This window comes from Galeopterus variegatus, unplaced genomic scaffold, assembly GCF_000696425.1.
Source record: "Galeopterus variegatus unplaced genomic scaffold, G_variegatus-3.0.2 Scaffold5000, whole genome shotgun sequence".
Taxonomy (NCBI): domain Eukaryota; kingdom Metazoa; phylum Chordata; class Mammalia; order Dermoptera; family Cynocephalidae; genus Galeopterus; species Galeopterus variegatus.
The window spans coordinates 95,658-105,689 of NW_007731111.1; positions in this window are offsets into that span (position 1 = coordinate 95,658).

Genomic DNA, 10,032 nt, shown 5'->3' on the forward strand with positions numbered 1-10,032 from the left:
CTTTTTTTTAACCTGTAGCACTTTTATGGTAGGACATTTTTGAGTCTAAATAAAGTACCTAGGGACTTGTTGAAACAGTATAATGTTATTGTGTGAGATGGTAGTGGAATAATGAACTCTTCCTTGGTTTGAAAAAAAAAAAACCCTTCATTTTAATTCATGTAACATAAATATTCAACTGTCAAAATGTAAAGTTAATCTGTACTGATTTCTTAAACCTTAATGACGTACAGGATTATTATAGTCTTTTGAATATATTAATTTCATATGGACCACAATGAATAGCTATGAATTTCATGTACTCTGATATTTCTCATTGACTTTGTGATTTCTCCTGCTTGTTACCAGTGGGCAGATTTTTAAAAAGGTCTTGTATTTGAGAACCATCTTGTGATGATATTACATTAGTAGTTAAGAAAATTGGTTATTTGTTATTGGTTAACTAATATAATAAAGAAACTCCCCTAGCTGAGGTTTATCTGAGTACATTTGGATTGGTCCTGTTTTAACTCTCATTTTGTAATTAAACCTCTATCTGAAGATTTGGGGAGAAAAACCTTTATAATTGTTACACATGGACCTTCCTTCCTTCCTTCCACTTGTTTATTCCCTTCTATTTCTTTCAGTGGGGGGAACTTGCAGAGGTGAGGTAAAGATAACGTTCCCCAGCAGGGGAGAAGATTCATAGGCACAGGCAGAATGTCATGGCCAAGGACAAGTAGAAAGAGAACGTAGGGCCCTTAAAGAAAGAGGGCCTATCTCAGAGAAAATAGAAGTCATCAGAAGGGAACCTTCAAATACCATCAGCTAAGCTAACAACCCTCCTGTGTCCAGATGTTTTCTTTCTTTCTATTACAGTGGAAGACACACCCAGTTGGCTTCACAGATCATCTTCTCATAGTCCTGTGTCTTCAACTTTTCCCTCCCTACTGGATTTTTACCATCAATACCTGAACGTGTTCAGATCTTTCCTACTAAACAAAAAAAAATAAGAAAATTAAGAAAAAAAAATCTTCCTTAACTCTTTCTCTACTCTTAACACACTCCAATCCATTCTCCGTACAGGAGCCAGAGTAATCAATATGAAAGATCCATCTCATCATGTCATTCCCCTTTTTAAAACCTTCCTGTTCCTTTTAGAATAAAATTCCAAATCCTCACCATGATGCATAAGCCCTGCAGAATCAGCCCCTTTGCTTCTATCACTCCTTCTCTCTTCTCTCTCTGGCTCAGTGGATGCCAGTGGACTGGTCTCTTATCTGTTTCTAGAACTTGCCAAAATCTTTTCACTTTTACCCTTTCCCAACCTCTTCTCCACATTGCACTCATGACAGTTAAAAAAAACAAGTCCATAATCTTAACATGGCCTACGCAGCATTAGATAATTTAGCCTCTACTGACCTCTCCATTCTTTTCCCTCACCATTCTATTCCTTTCTCTCCATGGTCTGGTTGTTTCAGAATTATTTCGATTCCTCTAACATGCCAGGCTCACCTCCCGCCTCCATGCAAATGCTGTAAATTCTGCTTCGAATGCTTTTCCCCCACACTCCCGCCCCTGCAGCTCCTCCTGTCCCCCTTCACCTTAGGTAACTGCTATTTTTCAGATTTCTGCTGAACACTTCCATACTCATCACTTCCATTTTCCTTCACTCCCCAAACTAGGTTGCCTCCTTGGTAAATACAGCTTCCTGTGCTTCCTCTTTGTTAGGATTTAGCAACTTCAGGATTTGTATTTAATGACTGGCTTTCCTATTACACTGTGAACCTTGTGACGACAGGGACCACATCTGCTGTCTTATTGACCATTGTATCCTCAGAATCTAGCACAGTGCCTGCCCCACAGTAGCCATTCTAAATCCATTTGTTCATTAATGGATTCTTCTAATACCCAATATGTAACATAGATAAGCTATAGTTGAAATAGGGAGCTGTCAGTCCATAACCCTGTATGCACACATCCCTCCAAACACGGACACAATTGCTCCCCCCCCCCAAAGTGTCTTGAAGTAACCTCTCTGGCTCTAAAGAACACAGTTTGGAAATTGTGTATTAGATTAATAAGACCATGAGAGCCTAAATTAATAAAATACCAATAAGGGGATTAAATAGTTATTTTCATGGAAGATTTGGCATGTTTTATTCACTAGTTAGGGATAAAAAGTGATGGGGAGAAAAGATAGTTCCCATGTTTGAGTCCAGTGACAGGGTGGATGATAGGACTATCTTTCGGTATAAGAAATAGGTAAGGGACAACTTTGAGATTCATTTTGGAAATGTTGAGTATATACCACCTGTGAGATGTTGAAATGGAAATGTTCAGTGGACACTAGGTGTTCTAGAGAGTAGCTATGCACAGGATAAATAATTGCAGGAGTGGGTAGAGTAACCCAGGGATGTTTTTTTGCAGTGAGAAGAGGACTAAGAACAGGACCACAGGGGACACCAAAACGAAAGAGCTGCGGAGAGGCAGCTCAGAGCGCAGAAGGAGGATTGTGTGGGACGAGAAGAACAAGGCCATTGTTGCCATTAAAGCATTCTATTTACGTTCCCTTATGAAGGAGCTACTTTCATTTATTTTTCCTAAAACTATTTTGTAAGCCTTCCCTCTTCATTCTGGAAAAGACCATAAGCCATAGATCTTATCCTCTCTATCAATGTTGGAAGCAGCCTGAATACAATGGAAAGATCACCAGAAACCTCTTGTTTGTTGGGAAATCTTAGGCAAATTATAATTCTGGAATCCTTAGTTTTCTCAGTGGTTAAAAAGTGCATAACAGGATTGTTTGTAGGAGAAAATCATCAGAATCATGTATATAGAAGTGATTTGCAAAATGAAAAGCACTACATGATATCAGCTAACCTTTATCAGTGTTTCTAGGTGTCAGGCCCTGTTTAAAAAGCTTACCTGTATTATCCTTAAGCTCTGCCTCTTTTGATTCTTATCAACCCTAAGATTTGTCATTACTATTATCCCTGATTTACAAATGTGGAAACTAAAGTTCAGAGAGGTTAAATAGCCTATCCAAAGTGTTAGAATGGTGGACTATAGAGCTTGCCTTCTTAATCAGTTCATGATCTATGAAGACACTTTCCCCAATTTTAATCGTTTGTTAATTAAAACTACAAGAGCATTACAGAATGGAGGTAAATGTAACATGAGGCTAACAGTATTTCTAGCAGACATGTCAAGAGTATCAATCAGGCACTAAATATTGAGAGCTGGACCTGAGAAGTAGCAGAAAGGCTGGGTCTCACGGTATGCTGTCATCCGTCCAGGAAGTGGACGGGGACACTGGTGCGCACGACAGTGGGGAGCATCTGCGGAGAGGACCTAGGTGAGAGGAAATCTCAGAAGTAGAAATTGGGAAATTGAAAGCACCGAAGACGAACTTAGCCTGGGTCACAACTAGAGCCAGTCGTGTTCACTGTCTTTTACGAAAACATTGGGGACCGTTGCAACCCTAGATGAGGTGGTTTCTTTTTCTCGCTGAGGAAACTCCAGGGAAACGTGAAAGCCCACCTGCGATGCCGCTTCACGCTGAGCGGTCTCCCAAGGCAACCAGGGGGGGGAGGCGTGGCCTGATGATTGATCCCGCCTCCTTTCCCTCCAACCCGAACAATGATTGGTTTGCAGGCGCGGCGGAGGTGCAGGGGGGCGGATCCAGGATCACCCTCCGGCAGGTCTGTGCTGCCATTTTGGGTTGTGGGTTTTCGGGACGTTCGGAGTGCGGCCGCACGCCCGGCCGGTTCCTCAGAGCGCAGGCCCGTGGCCCTCGTCCGAGTGTGGGTTGGAGCCGAGAAGCGTCCCTGGGGGTAGCGGCGGAGGGGGCAGGATGAGCGCGGAGGCGGCGGACCGGGAGGCGGCCGACCGGGAGGCGGCCACCTGCAGCCGGCCCTGCACCCCACCGCAGACCTGCTGGTTCGAGTTCCTGCTGGAGGAGTCGCTGCTGGAGAAGCATCTGCGCAAGCCCTGCCCGGGTAAGCGCGGCGCCTGCAGCCCGGGAAGCGGGACACGGCCACCGGCGCCGTCCATCCGGCCTCCCTCGACCCCGCGCCTTCTCGGCCACCGAAGCTGCGGCCTGGGAGGTGCGCACGGGGGCCGAGCTCTGGCCCTGTGCCTCGACAGGCATTAAACATTCTTGTGCTGGGGTCAGACATCTTTGTGCCGTTGAGGGTCAAGAAAAGGTTCAAAACAAAAGCTTTTCCACACCCGACGGGCGGGCCCTGCGCTGTCAGCCCGCTCTTTTGGTCCTTTTTACTGTCTGGGGTTTTAGCACCTGCGAGGAGGGTCGGAATCCTCTTTTACAGAGCCCCGGGCTGTATAAATTCAGAGAGATGGGGAAAAATCAGCTATTCTGATGCTGATCCTGACGCTCATTAGTTAGTATCTTAGGTTCAGACTTTACCATCTGTTCCTCAGTGAGAGGGTTTTACTGACTTTTAATTATATGTTCCAAAGTTGGGCTGTAAATTAAAATAAAATCTTTGAAAGCAGGAACTGCTATACAGTTGCAAGATGGCTATTGTATAGTGGTGATAATGATTAATATTCCAATTAAATGGGCATTACTGGGGAAGAAGGAAACTTCCAGGCATTTCTGGAAAGAGGTACTAGCATGAAAATTAAGTTCCTTGAATTGCATTTTACTAAATTCAAATCCAAATATAGCTTGTTCAGTTTAAAAGACTGTCCTTAACTGATGAGGACTAACTACTATGTGAGAAGTTAGTGCACTTTTACTTGGGCGGTTTTACCACCTATATTATGTCCTTTTAATTCATTCTTTTTGAGAAGCCTGTGTTGAGTGCTTAGAGGGTGCCAGGCACTGTACTAAATTCTTCACATCTGTTATTTCGCTTTATTCAGTTTTCATAATAATCCTGTGGGGTAGGTTGTGCTACCTTCTATTTTGCACTGGAGGAAACAGGTGTAGAGAAATAACTTGATGGAGGTCCCCCTAATTAAGTGTCAAAACAATAGTTCTTAAAGGCTGCCTCTCTTTCCTCTAGTTGGCATTGGTTATTTGCTGAACTGGGAGTCTAGAACTATTATGCTCTTCTCTTTCTTCTGCACTAATCTGTTATCCTTTCCTCCTTACTGCTCTTCCTGATCTTCCCCCCTTCACCCCCCTGCACACTTCTAATCCTTAGTCATTATAACTACGCAGCTGTTTGTATTCCTTTTGTGGCCAAGAACAATACATTAAATCCTTTTGCGTCTTCATAATTAAAACTTTAATTAAGAATTTACTTTCTTTTAAATCCTAGATCCAGCACCAGTTCAACTTATAGTTCAGTTTTTAGAACAGGCTTCCAAACCTTCAGTTAATGAACAAAATCAAGTTCAACCTCCACCTGATAACAAGAGAAATCATATTTTAAAACTACTTGCTTTTGGGGCCGCCCGGTGGCGCACTGCTACAGTGCGCTGCTTGGAAGTGCAGCGGCGCTCCCGCCGAGGGTTCGGATCCCACATACAGACCGGCTGCTCACTGGCTGAGTGAGGTGCGGGTGCAACAACGAGGGTTGCAATCCCGTTGCTGGTCCCGGTCCGGTACGGGCGCGACACTGAGGGTTGCGATCCGTTGCCGGTCACGAAAAAAAAAGACATAAAAAAAAAAAGGAAAAAAAAAAAAACTACTTGCTTTTAAAGTTGCTGCACAAAAATTTGAAGTGGGACTTAGACATATTAGACAAAAGGTATACAAGATTTAAGTGACGTTCTATTTGCAGTACTATCTAGATATCTTGGTTTATTTCTATATATGGTTTTTGATATTGGCCCTTAAAATAGAATTTTTATTTTCATTCTTGGTAAAATGTGTATGTATTTTTCAAAAGGTGTAAGAAGGCATATGAGTGTTAGATGAATTTAAATTTCCCTTTAAAGAATAAACGATGTTATCAGTAATGAGGCAGCTTAATATTATTATTTTTGACATGGTAACTAGAAAAAATTCACACCTAAACTGTTTTAAATGTTTCAATTGACTTTTACATATCTGAATAAAATGAAAGAAAATGAATAAAATTAATGATGGATGTTGCATAATGTGGATGATTTACTATTGAATAATTCAGTTAATTTTTCTGGTCATAAATCAGTCACTATCTCCCAAACTATTAAAATAGCTTATTAAAATCAATACATATTTGTTTAAACATAAATACTTGCAAGGCTGTGGTTAGAAATGACTTGTTTTCATCCCCTTCCCTTCACAATTTAAAAAGAAATACCTTATAGAAAATTTGGAAAAATTCAGAAAATAGGAAATAATAGGGGAGGGGAGAGAAGTATATTTTAAAATTTTTTCTGTAATTTTTGTTTTTTCTCATTATATTTTTAAACAAAATTTATACCTCCATTGGTACTGTTTTGATTTTTTTTCCACTTAAAATATGAATATTTCCCCATTTTTGTTTTTTTGAAGATGATTCCATTGTATGGATGATTAATTCATCCTCCATTGACAGTCATTTAGTTTATTTCTAATTTTTCACAATTATAGATCACAAGGCCTTAAATATCTTTGTCCATAAACTTTGTGTCTTGATTTATATCATGAGGATAGATTATTAAATTGCTGGTCATGTGGTACAACTATTTTTAAGACACATGAGGTGTATTGCATCCCATGAGAGTTTATACTCTTACCAATAGTATTTTTTTAAAAAAACCTTTTTTTCAGCATTTTCAACATTTTCCAACATTAAATATTAGAATAAAAAATGTATTCTTTAATCTGAGGGGAAACCTATACCTTTATAGACTGAAGAGACATATTAATAGCAGTGTGTACAAAGAAGTATGGTATATATGAGACAATTGGAAGATGTAATATTGATTGGATATTTGATGATAATAGCAAATTTTGATTTTTTAGATTAGAAATTAATACTGTAATTATGTTGAGTTATTTTTTTGAGATACAGTCTGAAATATTTATGGAAAAAATGATTTGGGAAGTTGGTAAGAGTAGAGATGGAACATGATTGGCCATCAGTTGATAATTGTTGAAGCTGGGTGATGGATACATGGGGTTTCATCATATTATCCTGTCTACTTTTGTATATGCTTAAATTTTTTTCATAATAAAAAGTTTTAAAAATCTTTTCAAATTTGATAGGTATACGTAAAGATCTAGTCCTTTAGCAACGTAGTTGTTTTCAGTGAAGATATGGAATTGTGTATTTTGTGCTTCTTATGCAGCTAACATGCCAACATGTACCTTTTGCTTCTTCCTTTTAAGTTTGTCAGTTCCAGTGTTGAATATGCTGCTAAATGAACTGTTCTGCATCAGTAAAGTTCCTCCCAGGACAAAGCATGTAGACATGGATCTGGCCACTTTACCTCCAACCACTGCCATGGCTGTACTTCTCTGCAATAGATGGTAAATTTTTTCATAGACCCAGAATGTGTTGGGCAACCCCTGTTTAATTGCACTGTGGCTTTCAGGTGTATGCTTTTAAGGGGCCTCTTTTGCTCCAGAGGTCTCTAGAGGATATTGAGAGCTGTGAGTCTGATGGAGAAAATTTGTGAGTGCATAAATGAAAATCAAAAGCATTCTGATAAAAACCTGGATGATTTTTAAAGCATTATATGTCTTAGTATCAGATAATTTATGATACAAATCTTCTAAGGAGTACTTGAAAAAAATAATTGAAGTGACATTTGTAATATATTAAATTTTCTTTTTTCTGTCTTTTCTTCAGGGCCATTAGGGCAATTGTTCAAAGTAGTTTTCCTGTCAAACAGGTAAATCCTGGACCCCCTCAGTTAAGTGTGTAAGTTGGCAGATATGACCCTTGGCAGTTTTTTCATCAGAATTTTAAAAATTTTTGCAAGTTTTTAATAACCACTGTTACAGAGGAAGTAGAGCAGAAATGGGAGGATAGGGGCCTGCATGAAGGTTTGTTTGGGGGAATTACAGGGGTTGGAGAATCAGGTAGTGCCCTAGATATCTAGAGTAGAGAGCTCTGAAAAAGAAAGGGAGTACTTTGGGTATTGTGTCATTCATCTGAAAGTATTAAGATTTTTTTTCATTGAATTAAATTGTCTTGAAGAAGTTATATTTTTGTTTTACATGTGGGCAAATTAATATATGTAAATACTAGTTTAGCATATGAAAGTTAATTACAAAAGTGATCTCATCTGGAGTTCTGAACTTAATTCTTAAATTCTAGGTAGCAGCTTACCCAAATGTGGAGCTAGAGAGCATAGTTTATAACTTGATATAAATGAGCTTTTGTTGTCAATAAGTTTTACTTTTAAATTGAGTATTTTTTTAATGCAAAGCAAATGAGAAAATACTGTTAAGTTAATGAACATCATAATAAATAGGGTTTTTGTTTTTGTAAACATGAAAAGAAATAGCATTAAAAAACTTTAAATTGAACCTCACTTTCAAGAAAGGTGTTTTTTTAAGTTTTGAATTTTTCAGTCTTGAGAGTAAAATTTGATGGTCTTCACTCATTTCTTTTAGTATGAATCAGATGCAACAGGAAAAACCTAACAAAACATTTTGAAAGTGGTAAGTGTTGGCATCAGTTATGCAGACATTTCTGGAACACATGTAGATGTGCCTCTCCTGTTAGGTTTTTACTGTTAGATATAGGTAATATTATAAATTGTACAGATTTTCAACTCTGATAGTAGTGTACTTTACCATTGATTCTATTGGTGAATATTTCATGCTACTTTAGCAGGGAGAATCAATCTTACAGGTGATGTCTTTATATTCTTTTGTATATTCCAAAAATTCTACAATATGTATGTATTACTTATATTTTTAAAATTATTTTTATAAACAGAAAATTATAGCAGTTATCTTTTAATTGATCTACTTAATATAAAAGGAGAAATCTGGAAGTCTCTGTAATTATTTAATACTTACAATGTTCCAGAGATACCATGTGAGGTGTAGGTACTGGGGGAGGAGAGGGAAGATAAGAAATAATCTAGCAGAACAACAAAATAAAACAATCTAGCTATATAAAACAAATAGTCTGTAGTGGTTTGAATAAGCAAAAAGCTTGCATCATTTTATTTTTGTTACCCTAGTGCCTACTAAAATGGCTGGCACATTGAGGCATACAAACATTTCTTGAAAAAATCCAAGTGGGACACTGCAGATCTTTAAAGCATTTTTCTTCATTAACTTTTCTATTGAAAAAAGATAGGTATTTCCTATTTTTTGTATTTTGTAATTTCACAATAGGAACTTAGTATATTGGTTAATTTAAGACAACTTTATTTCAACAAATTTGATTGTACTCTTGCTGTGTTAAAAAAATTTTTTTTTTCTTTTTAGTGTTTAGGGTAGATTTTTAATATGAAGGTATAATTTAACACACCAACTATGGACATTTTATTTTATTTTATTTTATTTTTTCTTTCTTAATTTTTATTTTGTCGATATACAATGAGGTTGATTATTGTGGCCCATTACCGAAACCCCCCTCCCTCTTCCCTCTCCCCCCTCCCACCCAACAATGTCCTTTCTGTTTGCTTGTCGTATCAAATTCAAGGAATTGTAGTTGTTAAGTCTTCGTCCCCGCCCCCCCGGTTTTTTTGTGTGTGTGCGAGAATTTATTTATTTATTTTTAGCTCCCACCAATAAGTGAGAACATGTGGTATTTCTCTTTGTGTGCCTGACTTGTTTTACTTAATATAATTTGCTCAAGGTCCATTCATGTTGTTGCAAGTGGCAGTATTTCATTCGTTTTTATAGCTGAGTAGTATTCCATTGTGTAGATATACCACAATTTCCGTAGCCACTCATCCAATGATGGACATTTGGCCTGGTTCCAACTCTTGGCTATTGTAAAGAGTGCTGCAGTGAACATTGGGGAACAGCTATACCTTTGACTTGATGATTTCCATTCCTCTGGGTATATTCCCAGCAGTGGGATAGCTGGGTCATATGGCAGATCTATCTGCAATTGTTTGAGGAACCTCCATACCATTTTCCATAGAGGCTGCACCATTTTGCAGTCCCACCAACAATGTTTGAGTTTTGCTTTTTCTCCG